This window comes from Schistocerca cancellata, chromosome 2, assembly GCF_023864275.1.
Source record: "Schistocerca cancellata isolate TAMUIC-IGC-003103 chromosome 2, iqSchCanc2.1, whole genome shotgun sequence".
In the NCBI taxonomy this organism is placed as follows: Eukaryota; Metazoa; Arthropoda; class Insecta; order Orthoptera; family Acrididae; genus Schistocerca; species Schistocerca cancellata.
Window position 1 is genome coordinate 264,154,929 of NC_064627.1, and position 21,746 is coordinate 264,176,674.

A 21,746-nucleotide genomic window follows, 5' to 3' on the forward strand; every position below is an offset into this window, starting at 1 on the left:
AGCTTCCAGGAATTCCGCAGAAACTTGCAGCACATAGTGGTATCATCACTAATGAGACCTGTTGATTCGGCGAACTGTGAGCCCGATGAGGACTATTCTGTGCTGGAAGGCAACGATTGTGTGACCTCTTCGGCAATTAACGTTAGCATGAATGGAGATTACGAAAAACATATTTTGAAAGAAGCTGCACATGAAGCACCTGAGCTTGTGCACGGTGCTGAATTCTTCGACCATAGTATAGTAGACTGGCCTTGCTGTGCAGAAGCTATAGGGCTGGTGTGGCTCCAACATAAACCACGAGACTGTTGGCAAAACGTGACGGGATTTCAAATCAGCAGTCTGCCATCCTATGTTTGTATCGTATTTTCCCCACATTTCTCAATTGACTGCCAAACGCTTCTAACAAAAATTACTTTTTTATTTGCGAAAAAATATGCGAGAACTACATTTGACCTGGATTTGTTCACAGTACCATTTATAAAATCTAACAAATACATCGAACGCCACTCTCGTGGGCAGCAGGACGAAATTACTATAAACTATCAATTACAGTAAAATGTCGTTAAAATTCTTTTAAACAGTAACAGTGGGCTCTTTTCAAAACTTTAAACATTGGATTCGCCGCGTTTTGAACTCTAGTCACTTATAAAAGAAAATGGGATATGGGAATTATGTCAACTATCGGTGCCAAAATTGTCGACTTTAGGAGCAGGTCCATTTTAGAGTATCCATTCTAGGTGTACTTCATAGGTTCAGTTCCCACTATTTTTACAAAAGTTTAAACTATCAGTTTAAAAAAAACGTAACGTGCTACAGTTCAGTTCTAAAACAATATTTTACTAATTCGCAGTTATCACACACATTCTAACAACATTCAGACCTACAGGCATTGGAAGCACAGATTTCAGAAGACGAGGCATCATCGAACGAACGCCTTCTAGTGTGTGATTTACGGAGCTTAGGCCTCTTCGATTTCATGTGCTCCGGAAAATCAAAAAGTGTCGGGATAGCATCACTACTTAGCCAATTCCGTCCAGTCTTAGCCCTATAAAAACATCAGGATTAAAATTTACAGACACTGTAAATATAAATTATAAATGTACATTGTAAATAATAACTAACCTATCAAAATACTTCTCCTCGAAGTGCTTTGAGCAAAGGCGCGTATGTGCAGATGACTTAAAGTTGTTCCATTTCAGGGCCTGTATCCAAAGCTGCCTTTGGTTTTCATCCTTAGGGAAACTATGAGTGGGAACGAGATACAGTTATACTTCTGTAACCGAATTATCATAGATACTTTCCATAATGTAATACGAGTCTGACTTTACAGGCATCACTTTCAACACTTTAATTTACGTGATACTCTATTTCATGTGTAAAAAACAAATAAAAGTCACTTCAGCAGATTTCAATAAACGCATCTGCACTATCATAGAAACACTTACACGTGAAAAGTAATGCCATTTCCCCCGACAAAACGCTGAGCAAAGCCATAAGCGCAACACGAAACAACCATGTTTTGCCAACATTCACGTGACTTCAGCCCAGAGATGTTGGAGCCACGAAAATGACGTCAGGGCCAGTCTATTATACACTCCTCCTGTGGTCAGATACATCACATGATCACACTGACAGAACCACAGGCACATAGACACAGGCAACAGAGCATGCACAATGTCGGCACTAGTACAGTGTATATCCACCTTTCGCAGCAATGCAGGCTGCTATTCTCCCATGGAGACGATCGTAGAGATGCTGGATGTAGTCCTGTGGAACGGCTTGCCATGCCATTTCCACCTGGCGCCTCAGTTGGACCAGCGTTCGTGCTGGACGTGCAGACCGCGTGAGACGACGCTTCATCCAGTCCCAAACATGCTCAATGGGGGACAGATCCGGAGATCTTGCTGGCCAGGGTAGTTGACTTACACCTTCTAGAGCACGTTGGGTGGCACGGGATACATGCGGACGTGCATTGTCCTGTTGGAACAGCAAGTTCCCTTCCCGGTCTAGGAATGGTAGAACGATGGGTTCGATGACGGTTTGGATGTACCGTGCACTATTCAGTGTCCCCTCGACGATCACCAGTGGTGTACGGCCAGTGTAGGAGATCGCTCCCCACACCATGATGCCGGGTGTTGGCCCTGTGTGCCTCGGTCGTATGCAGTCCTGATTGTGGCGCTCACCTGCACGGCGCCAAACACGCATACGACCATCATTGGCACCAAGGCAGAAGCGACTCTCATCGCTGAAGACGACACGTCTCCATTCGTTCCTCCATTCACGCCTGTCGCGACACCACTGGAGGCGGGCTGCACGATGTTGGGGCGTGAGCGGAAGACGGCCTAACGGTGTGCGGGACCGTAGCCCAGCTTCATGGAGACGGTTGTGAATGGTCCTCGCCGATACCCCGGGAGCAACAGTGTCCCTAATTTGCTGGGAAGTGGCGGTGCGGTCCCCTACGGCACTGCGTAGGATCCTACGGTCTTGGCGTGCATCCGTGCGTCGCTGCGGCCCGGTCCCAGGTCGACAGGCACGTGCACCTTCCGCCGACCACTGGCGACAACATCGATGTACTGTGGAGACCTCACGCCCCACGTGTTGAGCAATTCGGCGGTACGTCCACCCGGCCTCCCGCATGCCCACTATACGCCCTCGCTCAAAGTCCGTCAACTGCACATACGGTTCACGTCCACGCTGTCGCGGCATGCTACCAGTGTTAAAGACTGCGATGGAGCTTCGTATGCCACGGCAAACTGGCTGACACTGACGGCGGCGGTGCACAAATGCTGCGCAGCTAGCGCCATTCGACGGCCAACACCGCGGTTCCTGGTGTGTCCGCTGTGCCGTGCGTGTGATCATTGCTTGTACAGCCCTCTCGCAGTGTCCGGAGCAAGTATGGTGGGTCTGACACACTGGTGTCAATGTGTTCTTTTTTCCATTTCCAGGAGTGTATTTATGGTCGAAGGCTGAATTAGAGTTATGGGGTCAGCCAGCGTCTGAGGAGGACTGTGCAGTGCGCTACTTAGCATGCTATCTGGCACATAAATGCGCCAAAAAAATTTAATTGTGACGTTTGTGTGTCGGAACTGCTTAAAGGTAACAAGACACTGGAAAGTGCGGATGAACTCTATATATTTTATAAAGCGTATGAAACGTCCGCGGAAGACTTGGGCGAATTAAGAGCCCCTTCAGAAAATCTGACTGCCGTAATGAGATCTAATTTAAAAGTGTTCAACGAGGTGTTCAAAAAATGTACGTTACCAGTTTGGCGTAAAATGCAGCCTTGTGAATTAAGTGATGAAGGACACTGAACGTTTGTATCCTCAATGGCCTCAGCTTGATCCATGCTCAATGCATCGAAAAGATATCGTAAAGTACGGCTGCAGAATGAGCTACTTTGGATTTCAAACGAAATGTATCCAGCAAAAGATTCAAAAGCATCCAAACTTCGCGGGGTAAATAAATAAATTCAGACCATAACTTTGTTATTGCAAAGCTAAAGTTTAATTTTACCTTACTATGTATTATATTTTACTGTGTTTATTTTCTATCTGCGGTTTGCTTATTTATGAACCGCTGTGTCTGCCCAACGTGTCTGTTAACTCTTTTAATTACCTTTATTTCATGAGAACAGCTATATTTAGTACCATATCTATCACAAGATTTTGTTTAGATATGATGGGTTTTTCGTGGAAGCTCCGATTTTTCTTCACGAGATGTTTGGGCGCAAAACAATTTTATATCTATGGATAACATGTTATAAATCGAGGTCAGTTTCTATGTGATGTGATGAAATAGATCTTCCTCTTAATCACAATGTAACGTTTTTCTGATTTGCACGTCCACGTACCCATCCCTCCACAAATAACTTACTATATTCAAATTTTCTTATTTTTCGAACAATCTGCCCTCAAAGGAAAAGAAATTATGTTTCTTTATAACACCTGCCCCCGCTACCTCTTGTATGGCTTTTCTTTTGGTGGATACTGTTGCTTCGTAGAGACAGTTCACTAAACCCTCCTGGCATTTTAGTCACAGTCGCTAAAAACTGGTCTGTCATCTCTAGCTTTATTGTGTAGAAACGAGTAGTTAATTTAAATGGAAGACTTCTGTAACACTACCGTTTGGCCCTTATATTACAGAAACGGCTTTACCTTGTTATGTTTTCCATAATATAGGGGATAAACGCATTTTGTGACCTGACAGCACTATACGGAAAAAGCAAATCAAGCTGTTATCAGCGTATCACTGTTGGCATTGTACAACAAAATTGGTATTCCATTCAATAATATTAATGTTCTCTTCATTGTAGTAGGTTGGAATTATTTCACAAACGATCGATCAAAACTGCACACTGTCTCTGTTAGAGGCTAGAACAACATAAAAGCGAGCATTAGCCAATGTACAAGACTCGGAAAACGAATTAGTTAAATGTACTGACCCATAACTCAGTCATTGGCAACGATGAACACGCTCTTCGTAACAAAGAAACCGAACTTAAAATCATTCTATGAATCGCCATGAGCTGAATAAAGGAGCGATTACTTATATGTAATCGTATTCAAGCAGATTATTGATCCTTATGTGATTGGTCGACGTTTTTATTCATTTCGTATGTCCTATGAAATGAGGATAAACTAGGTATCATTAATTGCAACGCATGTTACTGCCGCCAATTGAAGCTGTATGCAAAATATGCAACAGAATCCTCTTGTGACTCTATGTTGTAGCGTATGTTATAGAAGGCCAGTTTTCAGCACAAAACCTAGTTATGAATATTGGATCATCACGGCTCCCTATTAGAGAACCAGTCAGCTACTACAGTCAAAACTGCGCACAGCGGAGAAGGCGCAGAATTTTGTCGGGGCGCTCCCTTCCACGATTTATTAGAAGTATTCTCCAGCATTGCTTATTTCAAAAGGTCTGTCTTCTCATCGTACTGTGAAGAACTTGTCTCAGGCTTTGCTGCCTCAGGGAGGGCCCATAGTGTCTGCGCAGAACTGCTCCGTTCCGCGCAATGCGTCACCGTCGAGAAGCTCCGCGCATTTCGCGCGCACTGTTACGTGTCGAAGCGATTAAGTTTCATGTTGTTGCTGTTTATTTTTGTCTTCTTTCGAGTTTCTTCGTTACGTTTGACATTAATAATGCCGAATTGTCCTGCGGATGTGTGTGGAAACTGTAATCAGAAGACTAAAAGGCAGTAGTATTACTTGTCATAAGTTCCCTCAAATTCCTGAAACATTTGCTCGGTGGGGTTCAGCTGTGTAGCAGTAGTGACAGCATTAACATTAAAAATGCTGCTGCCTGAAGCATACACTTTAGAGAGGGCAATTATTTACGGTATCTACAAGATGAATTAAAGAAACTTCAACCAAAATAGGTCTTAAAGCCGACTGCAAATTCTATAAGCTCGTGAAACTCGTAAACGTACACTTAACATGCCAGAAAAAGTGGATCAAAGCATAGAATCAGAGAAAGGCCTTATCGAGGATGAAATGAAAAAACTTAATGAAGAATTACACTACTGGCCATTAAAATTGCTACACCAAAAAGAAATGCAGATGATAAACGGGTATTCATTGGACAAATATATTATAATAGAACTGACATGTGATTACATTTTCACGCAATTTGGGTGCATAGATCCTGAGAAAGCAGTACCTAAAACAACGTCCACTGGCCGTAATAACGGCCTTGATACGCCTGGGCATTGAGTCAAACAGGGCGTGGCTGGCGTGTACAGGCACAGCTAGCTGCCCATGCAGCTTCAACACGATACCACAGTTCATCAAGAGTAGTGACTGGCGTATTGTGACGAGCCAGTTGCTCGGCCACCATTGACCAGACGCTTTCAGTTGGTGGGAGATCTGGAGAATGTGCTGGCCAGGGCAGCAGTCGAACATTTTCTGTATCCGGAAAGCCCCGTATACGACCTGCAACATGCGGTCGTGCATTATCCTGCTGAAATGTAGGGATTCGCAGGGATCGAATGAAGGGTAGAACCACGGGCCGTAACACATCTGAAATGTAACGTCCACTGTTCAAAGTGCCGTCAATGCGAACAAGAGGTGACCGAAACGTGTAACCAATGGCACCCCATACTATTACGCTGGGTGATACGCTAGTATGGCGATGAGGAATACACGCTTCCAATGTGCATTCACTGCGATGTCGCCAAACACGGATGCGACCATCATGATGCTATAAACAAAACCTGGATTCATCCGAAAAAACGACGTTTTGCCATTCGTGCACCCAGGTTCGTCGTTGAGTACACCATCGCAGGCGCTCCTGTCTGTGATGCAGCGTCAAGGGTAACCGGAGCCATGGTCTGCGAGCTGATAGTCCATGCTGCTGCAAACGTCGTCGAACTGTTCGTGCAGATGGTTATTGTCTTGAAAACGTCCCTATCTGTTGACTCAGGGATCGGACGTGGATGCACGATCCGTTACAGCCATGCGGATAAGATGCCTGTCATCTCGAGTGCTAGTGATACGAGGCCATTGGGATCCAGCACGGCGTTCCGTATTACCCTCCTGAATCCACCGATTCCATATTCTGCTAACAGTGATTGGATCTCGACCAACGCGAGCAGCAATGTCGCGATACGATAAACCGCAATCGCGATAGGCTACAATCCGACTTTAATCAATCGGAAACGTGATGGAACACATTTCTCCTCCTTACACGAGGCATCACAACAACGTTTTACCAGGCAACGCCGGTCAACAGCTGTTTGTGTATGAGAAATCGGTTGGAAACTTTCCTCATGTCAGCATGTTGTAGGTGTCGCCACTGGCGCCAACCTTGTGTGAATGCTCTGAAAAGCTAATCATTTGCATATCTCAGCATCTTCTTCCTGTCGGTTAAATTTCGCGTCTGTAACACGTCATCTTCGTGGTGTAGCAATTTTAATGGCAAGTAGTGTATAACCATTGTGAGAAAAGAATTCAGCGTTTTATTTGCTTTTCGTTCTCAGGATATTGCTATCCGCTATTACTGTTTCTCGTGTTAAGCAAACGGAAGTAATGCAAAGCATTCAGTGCTGACGACCGAAGTACACAAAAGTTTTGCTAAAAGCACTTCATGAGTAAGCAAAAAGCAAGTTTAAGTAAAGCAGAAAATTTATGTGTGTTGAGCATTTGATGAAATGATTGGCATGTGCTACGACCAAGTAAGTGACGCCATATACGGACCACATAGAAAGGTACAGGATGTTATGGCATGTGGTTTAAGTGGAGCCTGGAAGCAGTTTGTATACTGCTGGTCACGAAAGAGACACAAACATTTCCGCTACATCACTGGATGTATTTATTCCAGATCCGACTCTTATAGAGCAATCACTTGGACATCATAGTGACAAGATAATAGTAGTAGCAAAAGATCCTATAAGCTCTGAGGCAACTGAGAAACTATCTCGTCCTAGCTTATTCGTCCCTTCAAACGCAGCTCTCTGTCTAGAGATGCAAATGTGAATAAAAACCTGAATAAACTTTTAATCGGAGGCTTCAAACTATTTCTCAAGAGGTCTTCGCAATTTGCACTAAGATCATTACTGTACCTTCATCCGGATAAGGCACCTCAACCCATCGACAAAGACAATGAGGGCTAAACAGCTGCAGAAAGGAGCTTACACATGGAGAGCTTCTGCAGTTCATTCCAGATCGGCTTAAGGTATTTAATTTATTATTAAATTGTTGAAGTAAGGCGATCAATACTGAAGCTTGAGAATCATCAAACGCAGGAATGACAAGTAAATGGAATTACAGCGTTTCCTTTATACATAATATCTGCACGAAAGAAATGTTATACGCTATTGCTGATTGTGACGAAAAAACTGCGTTTGGAAACTGAAAGCTCTTATGATTGTTGCGTTTTCTGTACTATTAAAAATGTGTAATACTTAATAACGACAAGTCCCTGTGTAGGTAAGCTTCAACCGAACTCATTACTCATTACATCGCCCTTAAGCGGAATACTGCCATGCGCGAACGTGAAAAATTCTCTCTTCTCGACAGTGACGTCACGCGGAAGCGCTCGCCGAACGCTTTGGCCCAATCTTCTACGTAATGACCTTGTTGCTGCCTAGTGCCTATACAGATGCGGCTAAGCTCTCTCGGTCTCACCCCTCTGTCACCCCACCATGCTGCTCTCTGACGTCAGGGAGGCCGTTGCAGAAGCACCTCAGTGTGATCCCTCGAAACTAAGCAGGCGACCCGCCTGACATCTCCCGTCGCCTAACGGAACTACGAGCACACCACCGGGACAGTGGTTTAGGGGGGAGGGCTTCCTCTCTGTGCCGCAGGCCTGATTCACATACCGTACTTAAGCTCATGCGCTGCCTTGTCACGTGACGCAACAGCACGAAGCCAAAACTACACGAAGGTCTTAAATCACAGTCTCGACACTCCGTCTCCTTGGTACACACAACGATAGCAGAGCCCCAAGCGTAAAACGAGCAACAATTCTGAATACGCTGTCGGATGAGCGCGAATACTAATGTTTATATTGATTTGTAACAGTTTTTACAATAGGGCGTGTATGTAGTTGCCATAATAATAGGCAAAGACACCAAATTTTAAATTTAAATGCGAACATTTTAGGTTAGGCTTTACCGTGACTGTTACTGACATTAAATGAAACAACAAGTTTGCTGATACCAGTCACCGTTTTATTTATTTCCACGACGCGTTTCAAAGGTTTAAACCTCCTTCATCGTTGGATTTACATTATTTACTATGACATTTGTGTGTGTGCTGTGTTACGATTTTTTGGAGGAACTTGTGGCACTGTCTAGTGCAGAAACAAGACACTATTTCAGAACATGGTTTTGGGTTTCTTCCGACAAAAATTAAACTGGTAACTAACAGTAAACATAAAATAAGTAAAATAGAGTACCTCCAGTGGTCACAGGTTCCTTTCGCTGTTGTAACACATCACACTTCTACTGTCGTATTTGTAAACAAATATGGCTTCTGGAATCTGCTGGATTCAAGGTTCGTATAGCAGAAGAGGAGAAATAATCGTAAAGTACAAAGAATATACATCGTAACAACATTATTACAGAATAATTATTTAAAGGATTTGGAGGTGTTTCTTTTGAGGTGTCGAATACGTGTGTGTGTGTGTGTACTTCAGGTGGCATATAAATCCGATTTTGACAAGATAAAACAGCTTAAACTTCATACTCGTTTATACAATCAGGTGAAATGTTAAAATGGTTTAAACTTCATAGTTGTTAATGACAATCAGGTGAAATGTTACAGACTTAGAGTACAATAATCATATTGGCTACAGCAGTAAAATTATACATAAATGGCAATATTTGATTGGGATTAGTAGACAGATGTGGCAGGCTGGAGGTAGAAGGAGGGGAAGAGGGAGAGAAAGTGAGTGTGAGAAAGAGATAGAGAGAGAGGGGTGGGATGGAAAGAGTGATTGTATGAGACCAAACTTTACATGCCAAGGGTCTTACGATTACATGCTACATATATTAGCTGCCTAAACGTTGGGGTAATACATTGGTTAATGCTTTAAAATATGCAGATAGATATACAATTTCTGCCAGTAGTTGATGTACATATAGTTTCAAGCCGGCAAAGCAATCACAACACAAAAACAATAAGAAAATAACATCTTCCATACAATCCCCTTTCTAGGTAACTTTTCATATCAGATTGCCAATTTCTTCAAACGAAAAGGCATAAGCATCTCCTTTACAACAGACAACAAGATTGGACAGAAGTTACCCCACAACATCAGCACACGAAACCCACTTCATCACACAGGTGTGTACAAAATTGAATGTTTGGACTGTGACTGCTTCTACATAGGCCAGACAGGCAGATCATTTGAAATTAGATTCAACGAACACTTGGCAGCACTAAAAGAAAAAAAAAGAAAAGAAAATACCACACATCAGCAATAGCCACCCACCTGCATGAAACAAAACACCATGTTAACAACACAAGCATCAGAATCCTACACATCCAACTAAAAGGTACAAAACTAGACATCCTTGAAACACTCCAAATATACAAACAGCAAATAAAACAACCTGAATCCATCTTAAATGACAAAAGTGACAATAGTATCATCTCTGTTTTCAGCAACTGCCTACATCATTAAAAATACACACACACACACACACACACACACACACACACACACACACACACCCTTAATATTTACTATAAATATGGACAGCCGCCAAGACTACAAGAGATTGACCTCATTTACAGATAATTCATCACACTAACAGCTTGTACTCCTTGTCGTGGAAATAAATAAAACGGTGACTGGTAACAGTAAACTTGTTGTTTCATTTAATTAACACCACATTTGTCATTTTTTAGTTCCTTGAGGAGCCGGGGAGGTACGAAATGATACACCACAGGACAGTTTGTAAACGTTCCTGTTGTAACGCACAGATATTCACTGAATAAAGTCGGTTTCCTTTAATAACGAAAAATTGCTAGTAAAAACCAGAAGACCTGACCTTTAGCGGAAAGACGTCGTATATCTGACCAACAAACCAGCGTTATGTTCACTACACTGTCAGCCAAATCTGTGAATGTGGAACATTATTTAACGTACCAAATAATCCACAACACGTGTAGCTTAAGGGAGAACCACGCAGACGTGATAATAAATATTAATTTTAAATTAACAACAGCCTCAGTTGCAATGTTTACCTAGATTTACCTATGTTTCAGTTGGGATAACCCAACCTTCTTCACAATAAAAGGAACTACGATTTGTCCATAATGGTCAACGTCAAAAACTAAACACTATAATACATCGTCATATTGCAATAACTTATCTGGGAAACAGCCTCGGCCCCAAATCGTCAAAAGCGGTGCAACTCCTTCCCAACACAGAAGAAACCAATTCCACAATTGTTGCTGAACTTGAGCCACAAACGGCATCAGTCTTCAACACGTTTTGTTTTGAATCAGATGTAGCCTAATTACATTTACAAAAATATTCGTGTATTATAAAGTCGAGCCGGCCGGAGTGTTCGTGCGGTTCTAGGCGCTACAGTCTGGAACCGAGCGACCGCTACGGCGCAAGTTCGAATCCTGCCTCGGGCATAGATGTGTGTGATGTTGTTAGGTTAGTTAGGTTTAATTAGTTCTAAGTTCTAGGCGACTGATGACCTCAGAAGTTAAGTCGCATAGTGCTCAGAGCAATTTGAACAATATAAAGTCGAGTGAAATGTAAGAATGGGCGAATCATTAGATTGCACTTTTTTTTAAGTATCAAGGAAAGTGCCTATGATAATAATGTATGCTTCTTCTCAGGTGTGAAATAAGTTTTTATATTCTCTTGCTTTCAGCGGAGAACCTGCATACATACATCTGTTCGAAAGTATTTCCTCATGAATGAGTTGTAGCTTTTCTCACTGAATCAGAGTCACTGAGCCGTTTTTATATGTGTTTACTAAAAGTCATTTCTCTTGGCAATTTACTAACGCATAGAACGCAAAAATATAACAACTATTTCGTTAATTAAGTAGAAAATAACTAAACACGAACATTATCCTTACGACGCATGTGACTGCTTTCTCGCCGCTTGGAGCGGTAGTGTCTCTCCAACTGGCAAATGGTAACAATTTCTGCGCCTGACACTGTCGTGTGTGTCTGTATTAGACTGTGAGTATATGTGACAGTGACGTTAATGTGGAGCAACTCACTGACATGAATGGAATCGCCTTTCCGACACGCTACAACAACAAATTATGTCGCGAAACACACGTTTTTGAGAGTAGTGTGTACATTCATTTCATGTTCACCTCATCTTCAGATGGTAACTGTTTACGGGTCGTGAACGTTGTTTGTTTTCTTACGACGTTTTGCAATAGTGTCTCGAAAGCTCCCGTTGCAAAATTTTGCAACGGCGTTAGTAAAGAAGCAGCGTTCACGACACGTAATTAAATGAAAACATCTTGAAATGCCAGGCATCTCGAAATACCATAATGAAAAAACTAACGGCTGTAAAAGTAACTGTTTGCAGCAAATTCATTGTAAATACCTACATCTTCAATAGTTACAGTGTTCTAATACGTCCACAAGGGACAAGAATTATTTACTAATCTTAATACGCTAAAGAACAGACAAGCAAACTGTAGCACTGAGATGGGCAGTCCCAGTCGACAAGCAATTAGGAGCAAATTGGCGATTTTAGGCTACAGGCAGGTAATTCGAGTGTTTGAAATTTAGTCTGTTAACATCCTCAAACTTTATTATCATGCATTCTCTAAATATTTGCCCAAAAATGCGTTATGAGTTGAAACTCGTGGCATATCAAATGTCTGGGGAAATGTCTGAAAATGCGTCCCGGGCGGAAAAACGTGCGAGCGCCTCGGTGTTACGCGAATTTCTTCCGCGTCCCAGACTGAAACCAATCGCGGACCGGATTTGGCCTGCAGGCCGCCGGTTGCCCACCTGTGGCATAGACAATAATGTGGACAGCAGGCATTAAATTTGTTACTCTGGGAGGCTGTACCCATAGAGTAAATATCCTTGCAGTGAGCATCCACATGCGCGGAACAGATTTTGTGTTGCCAACTTACATTGCCGGCCTGGTCACGTGTTCTCGGGACGTCGTGTGTTTGTCCGTATAGCGTCCTGTATATTTAGAATGTCACTACATCCCTAATACAGACGATTTCTTTTCGTACGTGTCGTGGATTATTTATATATGTTGCGCAGACTTTTTAACAGTATCTATTTCATACCGGGAATAAACCAGCTACGTAACTTTTAAGGGAAAGTGATATTGCATTCTACTTCTTTGCGACAGGTGTCACAGTTCAGATGCACTCGATTTTTGGTAGTTTTCGGTATGATGCGGCACTTTATAGTATTACAGAGCCTGACGTACATTTTTGCAGTGATAGTCTTGCAAAACGACTTGACAGTACGCTAGTACTTTTGCAAGTGTCCGAAAAACACCGAATTTGCCACACATTAGCGATTATATCCCTGCTAATTCGTCCTTTTTTCTGCTATTTCTGCGTATTTATTTTCTCGTTTTTGCGAGCTGAAACACAATTTTTTTTACTGGTGACACTTTGAAGTATTTATTTAACGCATTTTAAGTACTTGCTCCCAGTTTATTAAATAAATAGTAGACTGAGTAATCTATATACATAATCGACAAGGCACTGATAAATGCATGGAGGATAGTATTTGCTGAAACAACTAACCATTCCCTTTCCTGTTCCACTAGCAAATTTACGAGAGGAAGCGATTGTTTGTAAGCTTTTGTACGAACCGTAATATCTATTATACAGTCATAAACTCGCAGAAAAATAGGTCTATAGAATCAAGCCTTAATTATAACTCGTCTCGAATTTTTTAAACATATACAATGTCTCTTATTAATATGACAACTATAATTAGAGCTTCATGGTATGTACCTATGAAAAGTTAGTGTCCATCTTTTCACATATTTTTCTTTGCATCCGTAGCAACAACAGTAATTCACCATCGCTATTATACTATCAACAAACGGTGAAACACAACGAAAACTTTTCATATTATAAACTTCAAATGCTGCAGAAAGCACACACGTACAGCGAAGTCCCGAAAACACGTGACAAGCCTGGTTTAATGTTGACAACATGCGCAGAACGCAATGCTCACTCCAGAGATATTTAGTCTATGGCTGTACCCTGTCATTGATCATCGACGTCTCCATGAAGTTATCTCTCAACAAGGTAAAGCGAGATCGCATATTGCCCGTACTGTCCTCACCTACCTCGACACGTTGGACGTTAGACTATTTAGACTATTGTCCTGGTCAGAACGGCCGGCCGGTGTGGCCGTGCGGTTCTAGGCGCTTCAGTCTGGAACCGCGTGACCGCTACGGTCGCAGGTTCCAATCCTGCCTCTGGCATGGATGTATGTGATGTCCTTAGGTTAGTGAGGTTTAAGTAGTTCTAAGTTCTAGGGGACTGATGACCACAGATGTTAAGTCCCATAGTGCTCAGAGCCATTTGAACCATTTTTTGGCCAGAACGTTCTACGAAACTCTCAACAACTGGATACATCTTGTGGTGGTTTGCCGAGATATGGCACGCCACAAAGACAACGAGTAAAATTTCGTGATTTTCTGTTCTTCCTGTCCAGCACTGTGATTGGGGTTAACTATGGCAAAGCCATCCTCGACCCTCATTCTTCTATCTTATTTCTGTTGAGATAAGAATAGGACGGACAGCAAAAAGTTTTAATAAGTGTTTCATATTTCGTTCGCCTTGGGAACATAAAGGGAGCTACGAGCCTTCGAGGCGAGACGCAGTGTGCAAAAACCACACGGACACCGCACTCATTAGCGGTCGGGCGTTCAGTCTGAGGCGAGATATCATTGAATGTAGTGGTTTCGGGCCGGCCTATATAGTATTTTTGATACTCATTACGTAACCTGCTCAGTAGTCGGCTCAACAAGCTGTACATTGGGATATACCATTCATAATTAACAATAACTAGGGCATTCCACTCCATGTATTTTGCATCAGATACTCTATCATACTGTTGTCGTTTTTTATCTGCCAATTCGTTGACAGGTCATAAAATACGAACGTAAAATGTGTTTCAGAATTCTACAATAGACTGATGTCAATGACATATACCTATAGCTATAGTTGTGTGGTCTGCTTGACGATTGAATCTCAATGTAAGTTATTTCCGTGCCTACTTGAAACTAGCTCTACTTGAAACTAGCTCTATTACATTATTTCATTCGTTGCTAAATTTTGTGAGCACTGGAGTCGAGCAATACAAAGCTCCCATCAAAATGGGGGTGATTCAACTACCTACATACACATTCTCAAAGTCCCGAATGGTGTGTCGCGGAGAACTCCCCACCCCTACCCTCTTTTCCAATTCAGTTCGCAGATGGTGTCTGTGACGTAGCACGTAGCTTTGAATCTTACCAATCTTTCCCGTTAATCATTTTAGGCAGTGTTCCAGTACAGTCGAACGATATTAAAGAATAGGTTGTACATGGGTTTTGTAGACGATCTCGCTCAGGAACGAGTTACATTTCCTTACGATCCTTCAGAAAAATCTTGGTTCCTGTCTCCCTTACCCGCATTAAATTGCTCTCTACAAATACATGGCAGCTGTGACTGATTGCAGTGATTGGTCGCTGATTGTTTACTGAAATGATAGAGGAGATGTGATGTAAATTTAAAGAAACAGTATTGACAGCAATTGAGAGATTCATGCTAAGTAGATTGACAAGAGACGGTATATAATACAGGTCAGGACACTGTTGCAAAAGCAACGAGAAAAGCATGAAGGATTTAAAAGAACGCAAAATCCCCAATATTGGCTAAGTTTTACAGAAGGTCGGACTTTAACGCACACTTCAATGCAAGATGTTTTTAATAGTTTCCACAACGGAACTCTGTCTGATTTGGCAAAAAAGCCAAAGAGATTCTTGTGGTATGTAAAGCACACCAGCGGCAAGACTCAGTCAGTACGTTCACTGCGCGATACCGATGGTAATGTTGCCAATAATAGTCACTAAAGCGGAGTTACTACACCCAATTTTCTGATATTCCTTCACCAAAGAAGATGCAGTAAACATTTCAGAATTCAAATCAAGAACAGCTACCAACATTCACGACGTATTAGATATCTTCAGTGTAGCGAAGGAACTTAAGTAACTAAGTCAGGCAAGTCTTCTGATCAAGAGTGTATATCAATTAGATTCATTTTGGAGTACGATGATGCAATAGCTCCAGAATTAACAATCATACACAACCGCTCAGTAGGCGAAAGATCCGCACTAGTGGACTGCAAAGTTGCACAGGTCAGTATACTGGAAAGGAAATAAGAGTAATCTGCTGAATTATAGTCCAATATCACTGACATCAATTTTCAGTAAGATTCTGGAACATATAGTCTGATATACTCTGTTTCAACTTTATCAAATACTTTGAAGAGAACGATCTACTATCGCATAGTCACCATGTATTCAGGAAATATCGCTCGTGTTCAAAAATGGCTCTCAGCACTATGGGACTTAACATCTGAGGTCATCAGTCCCCTAGACTTAGAGCTACTTAAACCTAACAAACATAACGACATCACACATCCATGCTCGAAGCAGGATTCGAACCTGCGACCGTAGCAGCAGCGATCGCTCGTGTAGAACAAAACTATGCCTTTATTCAGACGAAGTAATGTGTGCTATTGAAAGGATTCCTCAAACTGATTCCATGTTTCTAGATTTCCATAAGGCTTTTCACACAGTTCCTCACAAGCGGCTTCTCAGCAAATTGTGTGCCCATGGAGTGTCGCTTCAGTTGTGCGACTAGAGTCTTGATTCCCTGTCAGAAATCTCACAGTTCGTAGTAATTGACGGAAAGTCATCAAGTAAAACAGAAGTGATTTCTGACGTCCCCAGGGAAGCGTTAAGATCCTCTGCTTTTTTTAATCTATATAAACGGTTTGGGAGACGATGTGATCAGCCCTCTTAGCTTGTTTGCAGATGACGCTGTCGTTTACCGTCTAGTAAAATCATCAGAACATTTCTGTATGGTGCGAAAAGTGGCAGTTGATACGGAACAATAAAAAAAATGTGAGGTTACCCTACAAATAATACAAATTTATATGTTGTCGATACCTAGGGGTTGGAAATGGAAACATCACACAGTAAATGTTGCCGGGGAAGGCGAACCAAAGATTGCGTTTTGTTGGCAGAATACTTAGAAAATTCAACTAATATGCTAAAGAGACTGCCTACACTACGCTTGTCTGTCCTCTGCTAAAGTATTGCTGCGCTGCATGGTATCCTTACCAGATAGGATTGACAGACGGTATCAAAAAATTTCAAATAAGGGCACCTCGTTTTGTATCATCGCGAAATAGGGGAAAAAGTGTCACTACTATGATACGTGATTTAGGATGGCAATAATAACAACAAAGGCGAGCTTATCACAAATTTGATCAGCAACTTTCTCCTCAGAATATGAAAATATTACATTGTGTCTCACCAACATACGGAGAAATGACCATTGTAACAAATAAGAAAAGTCGGTTCTCGCACAGAAAGAGTAGATCTTCATTTTTCCCATGTGTAATTTGATTATGTGACGGAAGAGAATTGGTATGAAAATGGTTCTGTGACCCCTCTGCCAAGCATTGGATGAAAGTTGCAGAATGGTGATGTAGACGTTCACTAATGGCCATTAAAATTGCGGATGATAAATGGCTATTCATTGGACAAATATATTATACTAGAACTGACATATTATTACATTTTCACACAATTTGGGTGCATAGATCCAGAGAAATCAGTACCCAGAACAACCACCTCTGGCCGTAATAACTGCCTTGATACGCCTGGGCATTGAGTCAAACAGAGCTTGGATGTCGTGTACAGGTACAGCTGCCCATGCAACTTCAACACGATACCACAGTTCATCAAGAGTAGTGACTGGCGCATTGTGACGAGCCAGTTGTTCGGCCACCATTGACCAGATGTTTTCAATTGGTGAGAGATCTGGAGAATGTGCTGGCCAGGGCAGCAGTCGAACATTTTCTGTATCCAGAAAGGCCCGTACAGGACCTGCTACATGCGGTCGTGCATTATACTGCTGAAATGTAGGGTTTCGCAGGGACCGAATGAAGGGTAGAACCACGGGCCGTAACACATCTGAAATGTAACATCCACTGTTCAAAGTGCCGTCAATGCGAACAAGAGGTGACCGAGACGTGTAACCAACAGCACCCCATACTATTACGCTGGGTGATACGCTAGTATGGCGATGACGAATACACGCTTCCAATGTGCATTCACCGCGATGTCGCCAAACACGGATGCGGCCATCATGATGCTATAAACAAAACCTGGATTCATCCGAAAAAACGACGTTTTGCCATTCGTGCACCCAGGTTCGTCGTTGAGTACACCATCGCAGGCGCTCCTGTCTGTGATGCAGCGTCAAGGGTAACCGGAGCCATGGTCTGCGAGCTGATAGTCCATGCTGCTGCAAACGTCGTCGAACTGTTCGTGCAGATGGTTATTGTCTTGAAAACGTCCCTATCTGTTGACTCAGGGATCGGACGTGGCTGCACGATCCGTTACAGCCATGCGGATAAGATGCCTGTCATCTCGAGTGCTAGTGATACGAGGCCATTGGGATCCAGCACGGCGTTCCGTATTACCCTCCTGAACCCACCGATTCCATATTCTGCTAACAGTGATTGGATCTCGACCAACGCGAGCAGCAATGTCGCAATACGATAAACCGCAATCGCGATAGGCTACAATCCGACATTAATCAATCGGAAACGTGATGGTACGCATTTCTCCTCCTTACACGAGGCATTACAACAACGTTTCACCAGGCAATGCCGGTCAACAGCTGTTTGTGTATGAGAAATTGGTTGGAAACTCTCCTCATGTCAGCACGTTGTAGGTTGCGCCACCGGCGCCAACCTTGTGTGAATGGTCTGAAGAGCATCTTCTTCCTGTCGGTTAAATTTCGCGTCTGTAGCACATCATCTTCGTGGTGTAGCAGTTATAATGGCCAGTAGTGTAGATCTTTGCACCTATTTTCATGCATTGTATTTATTAATACTCAGAGTCAGCAGTTCGGTAGCGTTCTCGTTTCCCGCGCCCGGGTTCCCGGGTTCGATTCCCGGCATGGTCAGAGATGTTCTCTGCCTCGTGATGACTGGGTGTTGTGTGATGGCCTTAGGTTAGTTAGGTTTAAGTAGTTCTAAGTTCTAGGGGACTGATGACCATAGATGTTAAGTCCCATAGTGCTCACAGCCATTTGAACCATTTTTGAGAGTCAGCTATCAGTATTTACATCAAGCGTCGATGTCCGTCTACACCTCGAGACTAGTTCGTAACAATCGGCAGATGATGGCTGAAGCGATCGCTATAGCAAGCAGAAATCTACAGATACCAGTATTTGAATGCAGGGCCCTGTTTTGATCGGAACAGAGGTAGAATCTTCCTACACATCCGTCAGGGGCCGGAAGACGGCGCAGTAAACCGCCGAAACTGGTAGCCAAATAAAATAAATTTGGAGATTAGGCAGCTGAAAGGTATTTAATTTGACATCCTGTAGCGAACAGCTGAGTCCCGCAACCACCTCTGAAAAGATGGACATACAGAGGCTTTTTAGGAGTCTTCGACAACTACTAAAAAATGAATTTACTAATATGAAGCTAAACGTGAAATTTCTTACATTATATTACAGCAAACCGATACAATAAGTGGGTTCTATAATGTATTGACCACACTGGTCGCCTATTGCTTATATAAGAGACACTTTTTCAAGATTCTATCGCAAAAGCTATAGCAAGGTGAATTTGTGCAGCTAATACTGTGTTTTGGCAAAAAAAAAAAAAAAAAGCAAGGCAAAACCTGTCAACGTGAGGAATTTATCCGTATGAAACCTCTGTAAATCAGAAATGGTTAACAATGTAGACAAAAATAAATTGCCTGTTCTGTTGCAATTTTTGCGGAATTCTGTAACCTACGTATTTTTTTAATAGTGAACGACTGGAATTGAAACTTATCCAAGGATTTTCTCCCAGTTTTTCATCTGAGAAATATGAAAATAATTCGCGGCAAATAGCGTACCATATTTCTGTTCCTACCCCATTCAGGGGGAAGTAGTGTTCTTCTCCACCTTAATAATCTTTTAATGTGTTGTCTGCCTGCTGGGCTGGGTGGTAATGTGCTCGCCTCCCATGCAAGCAGGCCTGACTTCGATTCCCGGCCGGATTGGAGATTTTCTCCGCCCGGATGGGGCCTCCCAGCCAACGATGGAATACGCTCGTTTCATTTCATTTTTTAAATGTGTTACAGATAGATTACATATCTTCATAATCTATTTTAACCTTAATGAGCAGTCTCAAGCGGTTCATAAAGTAAGCAAAAATGTAATTTTTAAGATGATGATGATGTCCCATACCCCTAGACAGAGCGTAGGGGAACGATGCGGGAGACCCGCACTGCCGTACTGGACAAGGTCCTAGTGGAGGTGGTTTGCCATTGCCTTCTCCCACCGTAATAAGGATGAATGATAGTCATCTCGAGGCAGATGAAAATCCCTGACTCAGCAGGGAATCGAACCCGGGACCCCGTGCTCAGTAAGCGAGAACGCTACCGCGAGACAACGAGCTGCGGACTAATTTTTAAGGGCCATCGATAAGTCGTGAACGGGATTAGCTATGAGATTATCCACCAACATAAGTGAAGAAATTACAGATTTATTTTTATATTGAGGAAGTACTTCTTGACAAGCTATTAATGTGGTTTGTCCTCATTTACTCATTTAATAAACCACCGTTTCCGGAGGTTTAAGGTGGAGAAAGAAAATCGTTTGCTAAGCTTCAGTATCAGCTGTCCCTTATTAAAAAGACACTGGGTTACAAGATTACTCTGAAATTGTAACAAAATGAACGATTTATGTTGGCCTGACTTTATAACCTTCTCCCTTTCCGAAATGCTTCACTAATGGAGGTTTTTGGCTAAAAAAAGTTTAACAACTCAGATGAAAATAAATCGCCACTTCTATAGCAATTTGAGGTGAATCTTGTAACGCAGTCTTTAATAAGGAGCATAATAATAATAATTTAATAAGGAAGAGTTTTTAGCAAACAGAACACAGCATGTTGTTATCAACGGAGAGACGTCTACAGACGTTAAAGTAACCTCTGGCGTGCCACAGGGGAGTGTTATGGGACCATTGCTTTTCACAATATGTATAAATGACCTAGTAGATAGTGTCGGAAGTTCCCTGCGGCTTTTCGCGGATGATGCTGTAGTATACAGAGAAGTTGCAGCATTAGAAAATTGTCGCGAAATGCAGGAAGATCTGCAGCGGATAGGCACTTGGTGCAGGGAGTGGCAACTGACCCTTAACATAGACAAATGTAATGTATTGCGAATACATAGAAAGAAGGATCCTTTATTGTATGATTATATGATAGCGGAACAAATACCGGTAGCAGTTACTTCTGTAAAATATCTGGGAGTATGCGTGCGGAACGATTTGAAGTGGAATGATCATATAAAATTAATTGTTGGTAAGGCGGGTACCAGGTTGAGATTCATTGGGAGAGTCCTTAGAAAATGTAGTCCATCAACAAAGGAGATGGCTTACAAAACACTCGTTCGACCTATACTTGAGTATTGCTCATCAGTGTGGGATCCGTACCAGATCGGGTTGACGGAGGAGATAGAGAAGATCCAAAGAAGAGCGGCGCGTTTCGTCACAGGGTTATTTGGTAACCGTGATAGCGTTACGGAGATGTTTAGCAAACTCAAGTGGCAGACTCTGCAAGAGAGGCGCTCTGCATCGCGGTGTAGCTTGCTCGCCAGGTTTCGAGAGGGTGCGTTTCTGGATGAGGTATCGAATATATTGCTTCCCCCTACTTATACCTCCCGAGGAGATTACGAATGTAAAATTAGAGAGATTAGAGCGCGCACAGAGGCTTTCAGACAGTCGTTCTTCCCGCGAACCATACGCGACTGGAACAGGAAAGGGAGGTAATGACAGTGGCACGTAAAGTGCCCTCCGCCACACACCGTTGGATGGCTTGCGGAGTATAAATGTAGATCTAGGACAGAAACTTACCAAAGGAATTTCTTCATGCACCTCATTTAAATTTGTCATGAAAAATAACAGGAAATACCTTCGGATATATCCATTACCATCCTTGTGCAGAATGAGAGAGTGAATCTTCTTACTACAAATATTTTTTAAT

The 21,746-nt window shown here is 42.5% G+C and overlaps 1 protein-coding gene across 1 annotated transcript in view; it reads right to left on the bottom strand.

Annotated features, from left to right (window-relative positions):
* The window catches only part of LOC126161606 (uncharacterized), a 291,084-nt gene that overhangs the window by 187,537 nt on the left and 81,801 nt on the right, over positions 1-21,746 (bottom strand). The gene's annotated exons all lie outside the window — the stretch shown is intronic.